Source organism: Saccopteryx leptura, chromosome 2 (assembly GCF_036850995.1).
Source record: "Saccopteryx leptura isolate mSacLep1 chromosome 2, mSacLep1_pri_phased_curated, whole genome shotgun sequence".
NCBI lineage: Eukaryota > Metazoa > Chordata > Mammalia > Chiroptera > Emballonuridae > Saccopteryx > Saccopteryx leptura.
Genome location: NC_089504.1, coordinates 378451304 through 378462938, shown reverse-complemented (window position 1 = coordinate 378462938; position 11635 = coordinate 378451304). Strand labels below are relative to the sequence as shown.

Genomic DNA, 11635 nt, shown 5'->3' with positions numbered 1-11635 from the left:
TTTGTGTTTTGTCTGTCTGATTCTCCCCTGCCCCAGTGAAATTGAATCTAGTTTTCCAAGGTAGACGGGTTTGCTGTTGAGTCCCTGAGACAGAAAATGGTAATGCAAAGTGACGTTACTACTCATAGACCCCTTCCTCTCATAATAAACCACTGTCTCTGTTGAAGTTTAAACTGAAACCACAGTCCAGCGTTCCAAGGAGCCATCTCTCAAGCATGTGTATCATTAAGATCCAGAGATTTCTAACCACAAATTTACTATCTTTGCAATAAAAGGTGGAGAGCAGCCTAGCTCACGTCTAATGCAGGAACGGCAAGTTAAACCCAGTCTTGGCATCCTTCAGATCCCTGACGCTACAGGCATTACAACCTTCAAGTTCCTCTTTGATAATAACCTCCTGGTGCAGTTGTCTACCATTTGTTGAAATTTCTGCAAAGCAACAGACAGTGACCCTCTGCTTTTATTTTGAGAGCACCTAGTGTAGAACTAATGGGCCCTCGCTCTCTGCTGAGCGCTTGGATTTTGAGATGGCAGGTGTGGGAGAAGAAATACTAGGAACGAGCTATATTAAAACATAATTTAAAGCTCCGTTGCTCAGTTGCCACAGCTTAGGTGGGACAGAGTGGCATCTGTCTTCACTGATGTCTCATAGAGCAGGAAAGTACTCCTCTGTGAGTGAGCCTCCCTCAAAGCAGTCACAGAATTTTAATAAAAGATGTTTTTTTGACCTTGGCACTGATCCTGGTCTAATTTATATCTAAAGAACCATCATTTTCATCATTGTATCCATCATTGTCATCAACAATTTTTAACCGAAATTTTTATTATGTGCCAGACACCTTACTCGGTGCAGTTCCTCCCTGATGTCATGTCACTTAGCTTACAGCCCCACTGTGAGTCAGGACTATTAATTTCCCAGTTCTATGGATGAGGAAGCCAAGACCTGAGAGATGTGATGTTCTTAAGGCTATGTCACTGGTGTTCAGAGCTGGGGTTCAAATCCAAGTCTAATTTCAGAGCCTGAGCTTCCAACATAACTGTTATGTGAAACAATGCCATCAGAAATTATCTGCCAGGCCTCCCTCTCTGTAAGGTCCTGTACTGTGTTTATGGGGCTGGGGATACAAAAAAGCATAAGATACCTCCCATTCCCACGTGGTTTCAAATGTTCTTGGGCAAGAGGTTATTTCAAAATAACTAAAAATACACTAAATGTCCAATATGTGGAACACACTATATTAATAATAAGGTGAAATTCACATTGGGCCTTGAACAGCAGGCAAGACTGTGTAGAAGGAAAATAAATAGGAAAAGCATCTGACACGAGGAAGGTGATGTGAGCAAACCCTGAGGATAACCGAGTAAGTACTAAGTTATACAGTTGGAGGTTGGGCTGGGGTTGATGATGAGTTATCCAGGAATGAAGTGTTTTTGTACTCATTTGTTTTGCTACTGTATATTTTCTGAATGCCTACTATATGGAGGTGTTTTGTAGGGAAAGAATGAGAGATAAGGTTGAAAATGTAGGGAAAGCCTTGGCCTGGGTGATGTTGCCTCTGCTGCGCTGAGTGCCAGGTGCCTTGGGCTCCCGCGTCGCTGGCCTCTGCACCTCCCACTGTGCCCTTCCTGCCTCTGTGGCCACTGATGCAGCCCACACACTGGCCATGACCCCAGCTGTGACCCGGGCCTTTCAGGCGAAGGAGACAAAGCTTTTGTTGAACTCCTGAGTACTGAGATTAAGGAGGAAAAGAAAATACAGATACATAAACTCCTCCCCAAGATGTCCAGAGGTCGGGAGGTGGAAGTGAATTGGACAGAAGCCAAATTAGTGTGGAATGTCTGTGGAGAAAAGATCACTGTCACTTTCAACATTAACAATAGCAACATTTGATGGGGAGTGAGGGGAGCCTTCCCAAAGGCAGAAGTTTGAAGAATGAGAACCCAAATTGACATCCACTCCCAATTTCTGGGTGGAAGTTCTAAATATTGGTGGCTAGAAGGCCCTTGTGCTGATCTGTCACTACCCAGAAGATGAAGTTGGACAAGAAGAGAAAGACAAGAGTGACATTCAGTGGCAAGTCTGAATGAAAAGACACAAATTACACAGTCAACACAGATGCCCTGGGCTGGACCTTACATTATCACCTCATGGATGTCCTTGCAGATTGAGGAATGTACAACACTTTTGCAGATGAGTTGATGGAGTTTGGCACAGTCTTGGAGCACCAAGAGTACATTACTTTTCTGGAAAACCTTAAAGAATTTGTCAAGAGCTGGTAGAGCAGACAAGATGCTGAACACCTTAATTATTATTATTATTATTTTTGTTTTCAGTGAGAGGAGGGGAGACAGACTCTTGCATGCGCCCTGACCAGGATCCACCCAGCAAGCCCACTAGGGGGTGATGCTTTGCCCATCTGAGGTATTGCTCCTTTTCTCTGCAACTGAACTCTTCTTAGTGCCTGAGGCAAAGTCCATGGAGCCATCCTCAGCACCCAGGGCCAACTCTCTCCAATCGAGCCATGGCTACAGGAGGAGAAAGAGCGATAGAGAGAGAGAGAGAAGTGAGGGGGGGAGGTGGAGAAGCAAATGAGCATTTATCCTGTTGCCCTGACTGGAAATCGAACCCAGGACATCCACATGCCAGGCTGATGCTCTACCACTGAGCCAACCAGCCAGGGCCTAAACACCTTAATTTTATGGCTGGCTTTGACCAGTGAACAAAACCAACTGTGAAGCCAGACGTATGCTTTGAAATGGTTTTCATCCTAATATCATGGAATATAATTCAAATTTAAATTATCTGTTGTCCCCTTATTTACTATTTATATATTTATTCTTTTCTAATCTATTATTTCTAGTTTTTGTGTAACATAACGATGGACAACAAATTTGGTTTATCTCCTCTAAAATTATGTAGATTACAACCTCTCTGATATCAAGTTCAGGACTTGGGACTTCATCTTGTAGACCCAAAGTTTATAATCAGTAGTATAAGAGCGATAGATGGATTTTGAACCCTTCTCTGACAGATTTCCAATCTGGTTGCCTCTGTCACGTCCCCTTTCCCTAAGTTTTTCTGGATTTCACATTGTGGGGCTATTTCTCTGACAAAAACATCCATTAATTTACATGGAGAATACTCACATTTAGGCGATGGGGGAGGAAGGAACACCTATTAAAAAGTCAAAGGCGGCCTGACCAGGCGGTGGCACAGTGGATAGAGCATCAGACTGGGATGCGGAAGACCCAGGTTTGAGACCCCGAGCTCTCCAACTTGAGCGCAGGCTCATCTGGTTAGAGCAAAAAACTCACTGGCTTGAGCCCAGGGTCGCTGGCTCGGGCAAGGGATTACTCGGTCTGCTGAAAGCCCGCAGTCAAGGCATATATGAGAAGCACTCAATGAACAGCTAAGGTGTTGCAACATGCACCGAAAAACTAATGATTGATGCTTCTCATCTCTCCGTTCCTGTCTGTCTGTCCCTGTCTATCCCTCTCCCTGACTCTCTGTCTCTGTAAAAAAAAATAAAATAAATAATAATAAAAAAAAAGACAAAAGAGGACAGATTGGGGTATTAGGCTACTGTGAAGTCATCAAAGCTCTGAAGGAGTCTGAAGAAATTATAGAAGGAAAGGGCTCGTAGGTGTTAAGGACAATAGCCTATTGCAGGGTAGTAATAAGTAAAAGGAGAGAGGATAGTCCTTGTAGTATAGACGTTATTTTAGAAGTTCAGTGGCCAAATAATGATAATTGGGACACAGAATTGATCAAACATTTTTTTTTCCAAAATGGGCAAAACCAATACAGTGGTACCTTGAGATATGAGTTTAATTTGTTCTGTAACCGAGCTCATAAGTCAGTCAACTCGTATATCAAACAAATTTCCCCATTTAAAATAACTGAAACAGATTTAATCTATTCCATCCCTGTGAAACATCCCCAAACCATCCTAAATTATAAAAAAAAGACATGTTTTTAATTAAGAAACACACCAATGCATAACAAAATATATGAAATAAAAGAAAAAAGTGTTATTTAGTACTGTATTCTCACCTTGGAGACAGACGAGTGCGGGTAATGGAGGTGAATGGCAGAGGAGGGGGGAGGGAGGCAGGGAGGCAGGCACTGTAGGCACGTAAACTAAAACTGCACTTTCTTAACACTAAATGTAAACTAAAATTGCATTTTCTTTACTTTAAACAAAACTAAAAATGCACTTTCTTTACTTAAAATGAAACCACAAAAACTTAATTGTAAAAAATGCACTTTATTAACTTTAAACTTAACCTAAGCTTAACATTATGTATTTTTCACTTAATCACCACCTGTTTTTGCCTTTTTGGCTGCACTTTTGGCACTTTCACTTGCAGGACTTTTGAATAAAAATCTATGCAAAGATGTTTGCTTTCGCCTGCCTTTTAAAATGTTAAGGAAATATGACAAACAAGTGTCATTAAAAAGTGCTGAAGCGCCCTGGCCGGTTGGCTCAGCGGTAGAGCGTCGGCCTAGCGTGCGGAGGACCCGGGTTCGATTCCCGGCCAGGGCACATAGGAGAAGCATCCATTTGCTTCTCCACCCCTCCGCCGCGCCTTCCTCTCTGTCTCTCTCTTCCCCTCCCGCAGCCAAGGCTCCATTGGAGCAAAGATGGCCCGGGTGCTGGGGATGGCTCTGTGGCCTCTGCCCCAGGCGCTAGAGTGGCTCTGGTCGCAACATGGCGATGCCCAGGATGGGCAGAGCATCGCCCCCTGGTGGGCAGAGCGTCGCCCCATGGTGGGCGTGCCGGGTGGATCCCGGTCGGGCGCATGCGGGAGTCTGTCTGACTGTCTCTCCCTGTTTCCAGCTTTAGAAAAATGCAAAAAAAATAAAAAAAATAAAAAAAAAAATGCTGAAGCATGACCAGTTGAAACTTTTTCTTGGTGTTTCTTTACAATGAAACTTGAAAGCTTCTCCCACATTGCCAGCATGTCTTTAATTTCACTTGTAGAAATCACTTCCTCTGACTCTACCTTCTCCTCACTACTAATCTCTTGCAGAAGCTCCGTATGTTGCATCATCTGTAGCTCCTTCAACTCCTCAGTTGAGGATTCCTCCTCATGTTCCTCGACAAGCTCATTTACGTCACCCTCATCTACCTCCAGACCTATCGACTTTCCAAGGAACACAATCTCCTCCAATGCTTCTACCTTGGTCTCGGTCTCTGGTTCGAACCCTTCGAAATCCCTGTCTGCAACAACATCAGGCCATAACTTTTTCCATGCTGAGTTCAAGGTTCTTCTTGTAACCTCTTGCCATGCCAAGTCAATAATGCATAAACATATCACGATGTTATAGTGATCTTTCCAAAACTATCGAAGGGTTAGAATTGTATTCTCAGTCACTCAAAGCAGCGGAGGAACAACTGCTTTATGTAAAGCCTTTTAAAGTTGGAAATGACCTGCTGATCCATAGGTTGCAAGATTGAAGTCATGTTGGGTGGTAAGTAGAGGACTTTCATGAATTTGAACTCATCCAGAATGTCATCTTCAAGACCAGGTGGGTGGGCTGGAGCATTATCAAGGATTAGTAATGCTTTCATCAGGAGTTTATTTTCTTGAAGATATTTCTTCACTGCAGGACCAAAGATGAGATTTACCCATTCAATAAAAAACTGCCGCATAACCCATGCCCTAGCATTGGCACGCCACATAACCTGCAGTTTTTCTTTAAGAATCTTGTGAGTCTTAAAGGCTCGAGGATTTTCAGAATGATACACTAGCAGTGGCTTTACTTTACAGTCACTGCTAACATTTGCACACAATGTAAGGGTCAGAAATTAAAGACATGCTGGCAATGTGGGAGAAGCTTTCAAGTTTCATTGTAAAGAAACACCAAGAAAAAGTTTCAACTGGTCATGCTTCATGGGTTTATGGCCTGGCAGCTTCTTCTCCTCTGCGGTGATGAAAGTCCTCCAGGGCATTTTTTTCCAAAACAATCCTGTTTCATCACAGTTGAACATTTGTTGGGTGATGTAACCTTCCTTTGCGATAAGCGCAGCAAAACGTAGGATGTACTCCTCAGCTGCCTTAACATCAGCACTCGCAGCTTCACCATGCCTCACCACTGAGTGGATGCCAGATCTCTTCTTGAAATTTTCAAACCAGCCATGACTTGCCTTAAACATATCTTCTGCTGCCTCTTTTGAGGTTGATGGTTCTTTCTTCTTCAAGTCACCATAAATAATACATGCTTTTTCGCATATTACAGTCTCCATCACTGTATCTCCTGCCAGCTCTTTCTCTTTCACCCACACCAGCAGAAGCTTCTCCATTTCTTCATGAATATTTGTCCTTAATTGGACAGAATTATAGTTCCTTTCACTGGATTTGTGCTTTTGATGTCATCCTTTTGTTTAAGGATGGTACAAATTGTAGATGTATTGCGGTCGTACAGCCTTGCCAGTTCAATCACTTGTACACCACACTCATGCTTTTCTATTATTTCTTGCTTTACTTCTATTGACATCATTCTCTTCTTCTCACCACTGTCCTTTACACTCACTTTCTTCGGCTCCTTGATAGCACACAAAAAAAAGTAAGTAAAAAATGCAAAAGTGATGCAAGAACGAGTACAGCGCACAAGATTCGACTTGATTCTGTAGGTAACACGTGAGAAAGAACAAGATGTTGGTGTTGTGCTGCCAATACTGGACCCAATGTGCCAACAAGCGGCAGCTTCCTGAATCATGACTCGTATCTCGGAATTTCTCTCGGATCTCAAACAAAAATACGGACTGAGTTGCACTTGTATCTTAAAAAATTCGTATGTTGGTCTGCTTGTATCTTGAGGTACCACTATACATATTTGAAGATTGAGGATATATACAGAAGAAGAAATTAAAGAAATAAGAAACAAATGATGTAACAGAGAGAAGTCTTTGGTCCACTGGGATTTCATAGCTTTATATTCTAATAAGTAGATGAGTAGAACTTTTACAAAGCTGGGTTTACTGGTGCAGTTATTACCTCCTCCTCATACCACCCCACTCCCGACTTCGTTCTCTGCCCTGTCATCTAAATGCATACCATCCTTAACCCCATCTGCTGCTAGATAATGACTGGATGGCAATGACTGTCAATTTGTTGTTAGAGCCATCTTTTTTTTTTTCTCAGGCAGGTGAATTTCCTGTTGAGTGTGTTAACATTTTAAGGAAATTTCTTTCTATTTGGCTGCTTTTCTTCTGTTGATAATCTTTGTAACACTTTTGGATTATTGAAGCTTTGCACCCAGGAATGTGTGTGTGTGTGTGTGTGTGTGTGTGTGTGTGTGTGTGTGTACACTCATCCGAAACAGTGTATTTCCACAGCAGTGCAATTAAAGGTATTATCTTTCCCACTTATTTCTGAAGATGGTTTAATTTGCCCAAGATCATGAAATTAGTTAGGGGAAGGCTTGGCTTTGGAACCTAATTTCACCTGATTTTAAAACCTGTGGGTATTTACTATGACATTTTACTCCTATGACATTGTATCTCCCAGAGACCAGAAGAACTAGCTTTGATTCCCAGCTCTGCTACTTCCTAGCTGAATATTTCATGGCTCTGACCCTCAGTTTATTCATCTGTCAAATGGGGTTATGCTAGGTGTTGTCTGGCATTCCTACCAGCTCTCAGAGTCTATGCATCGTCTAATGTTTACTCATAAGGAGAATTTTCATAGGCAGAATCTTAATCAGTTTAGAATATATGGGAGAAGGAATAAAAGAAATTCTTAATTCATTTAATTACTATCTACTGAGTGCCTCCCTGGGAATGCAGTGGAGACCAGGTCGTTGTAGTCTGGCCTTTGGAACTTACCAGTAGATCAGGGAAAACTGACACTGACTATGTTATAGGCAATGAGTGTTATGCAGGAAGAAAACAGCATATGTAGACACCTCTGAGTCTAATTCATGGAACCCAGATCAGTCAGTTCAGTGAACAACTACATGTGTCTCAGAGTGAGCAAGCACTAGGGACCCAACATGAAAGCACAGCAGACACAATATGCTACTTCAGTTCAAGCTTCTCTCCTACAAGTCTGTCCTTTCCTTTATTTCTGTTGTTTTTTTCTCACATAACCCAGTTTCAGCAGGGATCATGGGAAGAGCACAGAGCATTGAACTGTGTCAGCCTGAAGAGATATGAGGGAAGATGATGACAAGGAAGAAGGGAGGGAGGATGGAGGGCTGGAGAGCAGAGTTAGATGGGTGGAAAAGGTAAAAATAGTGGATGATAGTTTAACAGCTTCCAGATTCTCACTTACTGCTGCAGAAAGTATATGGAAGGCTAGAAGGTAGAAGAGAAAAGATATGCAGATTCACAGTATCCCTGATTTGGAAGGGATCCAGTAAGACATGAGCTCCAACCTCATCTAATAATTTCATTCCCATCTCTAACATCTCAATAGCATTTTTTTAACTTGAATGCTATCATTGAAGGGTAATTGTCTGCCTTACAGGCAGGCTACTTGACCATGGGACAGCTCAGGCTGTGGGAAGGGGACTTAATCTATGTTGAGCTCACTTTTTAAAAAGTAACTTCTATTGTCTAGCTTTAACTCTGCCTTTCTGAGTTACATTAACTTGATTCACCTTTTCTTCTCTCTCTCTTTTTTATATTTTTTGAACCCTTTAAATAATTAAAAATAACCACCATGTTTCCCTATGGCTTCACTACTGTACACTGAATTCCTGAGCTCGATTTTTTTCATAAACCAATGTTTTGTAATCTTTTGATTCTCTACTCCAGCCACCCTGTCCTCCTCTATAAGCACTTCAGTGAGTTAGTGTCCCCTCAAAAGTGGAGCTCCCAGAACTAAATACAGGCTCCTGGATAGTTTGTTGGAGAGTAGAACAGGACTCTTTCCAGACTTTTGGAATTGGACATAGCCCAAGATCAATTTAGAGTTTTTTTATAACTGCTTTACTCTGTTGTTATAAATTGAATTTATAGTAAACTAAATTTGTGTACTTTTAATGAAATAGCTACAACTCTTCCTAATACACAAACATTTTGCCTCTATTTCTTTATCCTGTAAACAACAATATAAAGACCCCATAAGATGTGTTACTAAAGTCTAGATCAGTGGTAGTCAACCTGGTCCCTACTGCCCACTAGTGGACGTTCCAGCTTTCATGGTGGGCGGTAGCAGAGCAACCAAAGTATAAATAAAAAGATAGATTTAACTATAGTAAGTTGTTTTATAAAGACTTATTCTGCCAAACTTAGTGAAAATCATAAAGTACTTGGTAAGTAATTATTGTTATATGCTTTAACTTGCTGTAACTCTGCTTTATAAATTTTATAAAGTAAAATTACTTCCTTACTTTATAAATCACCATTACTGTGGAACCAGTGGGCGGTTAGAAAATGTTACTACTAACAGAAATACAAAAGTGGGCAGTAGGTATAAAAAGGTTGACTACCCCTGGTCTAGATGGTCACTGTGTTTTACAACTCCCTAATCTATTACTATATTCTAAGAACTGTATCCAAAAAGGCAGTGAGGTTCATTTGACCTTCCTTAGTTTTCGTGAAACTTGACTGGCTGCCATTGGCAACCATTTTGCTTTGTGAATGAATCATCTTAGAACCACCTTGTGAGATAAAACTGTTTTGGAATTCTGCTAGTGATCTGTTTCATACTCACTGGTCTATCATGTGTAGTCTGTGCTTTTTTTAACTTCTCATTTTTGGAAAATTAAGATACTTGCACACTTTCAGATTTATGTAAACTTTTTTATTTTTCATAATCTCTCTCTCTCTCTCTCTCTCTCTCTCTCTCTCTCTCTCACGCACACACACACACACACACACACACACACACACACACACACACACACATGGAGCCAGTGGGAGAAACTGTGTGGGAAGGGGCAGCAAAGCTACATCAGTAGGGTTGGGGGAAGCACACAATCAGCAGCTCTGAGGGGAGAGCAGGAAACTGAGGGTTGTGGGCAGAGCCTCCAACAACACAGCTCTCGGCATCCCCGGGGGATAAAGGTGCAGTACCTTCCTCAGGCATGAACAGTTAAATAGGTGACAGAAATCTCAGTAATCAAGATTCATAGTAATGCCATGTATTTTTGAAAAAATAGTGCAAAAAAATCCCTGATGCACAAAATATCAAAACTGTAAATAAAGGCAGGATCGGTGTGTTATAGGTTTTCATGCTCTATTTATCTTAACAGCTTTCTTGAGCTCTAATTCACAGACCATACAATTAACCCATTTAAAGTGTCGAATCCAATGCGTTTGAGTGTATTCACTGACTTGTGCAAACTTCGTCATGATTAACTTTAGAATATTTCATCACCCCAAAAAGAAGTTCTGAACCTAATAATAGTCACTCCCTAATTACTCCCAATCTCCCCAACCTTGGTCAACTATTTATTTTCTGTTTCCACAGATTTGCTTATTCTGGGCACTGTTTACAAATGGAATCATACAATACAGAGTCTTTTGTGACTAGCTCCTTTCACTTTGCTTAATATGGCATGTATCAGTACTCTATTTCTTTTTACTGGTTTATAATATTTCATTGTATGGTTATACCACATTTTATTTATCCAATCACCAGTTAATGAACATCTGGGTTGTTTCTACTTTATGGCTGTTAAGAATAAATGTGGCTATGCCTGACCAGGCAGTGGTGCAGTGGATAGAGCATTGGCCTAGAATACTGAGGACCCAGGTTCTAAACCCCAAGGTCGCTGGCTTGAGCGTGGGCTCAACAGCTTGAGCATGGAGTCGCTGACATGAGTGTAGGATCATCAACATGACCTCATAGTCATTGGCTTGAGCCCAAAGGTTGCTGGCTTGAAGCCCAAGGTCACTCACTGGCTCGGGTAGAGCCCCCTGGTCAAGGCACATGGGAAAGCAATTAATGAACAACTAAGGTGCCACAGGTATGAATTGATGCTTCTCATCTCTCTCCCTTCCTATCTATCTGTCCCTGCCTGTCTCTCTCTCTCTCTGTGTCTCTCTCAAATAAATAAATAGGTAAAAGAATAATGTGGCTATAAAAACAAATTTTTGCATTTCTCTTGGGTGTACACACCTAGGAGTGGAATTGCTGGACCGTATGTTAACTGTGTAAAACCTCTTGAAAAATTCCTAGACTGTTTCCCAAAGTGACTGCACCATTTTATATTTCCACCAATAATGGATGAAGGCTCCAATTTCTCCACACCCTTACCAATACTTGTTATCATCTGTCTTTTTTATCATAACCATTCTAGTGGGTGTGAAGTGGTATCTCATTGTGGTTTCAATTTGTATTTCCCTGTTGGCAGATGATGTTGAGTATTTTTTTTAGTGCACACTTATTGGCCATTTGAATATCTTTTTTAGAGAATTGTCTATTCAGATCCTTCGCCCATTTAAAAATTGTTTCTTTTTTGTCTTTTTATTATTGAGTTGTAAGAGTTCTTTATATATAGCAGTCCTCAAATAACGTTGTTTCATTCAATGTCATTTTATTATAATATTAATGAGATGCCATAGGAACTTAACTATTGTTTACATCAATTAACCTATGGTAAAACTGGTTTCATTATACATTGTTTCACTTGAAGTCACAGAACCTATTGATGCAGTCAAGTGAGGATGACTGTATT

General features: G+C 41.1%; 1 pseudogene; it reads left to right on the top strand.

The window, feature by feature from the left end:
- Positions 1-1547: 1547 nt before the first annotated feature.
- LOC136392451 (complement component 1 Q subcomponent-binding protein, mitochondrial pseudogene) lies at positions 1548-2280 on the top strand (annotated as a pseudogene).
- The last annotated feature ends 9355 nt before the right edge of the window (positions 2281-11635 follow it).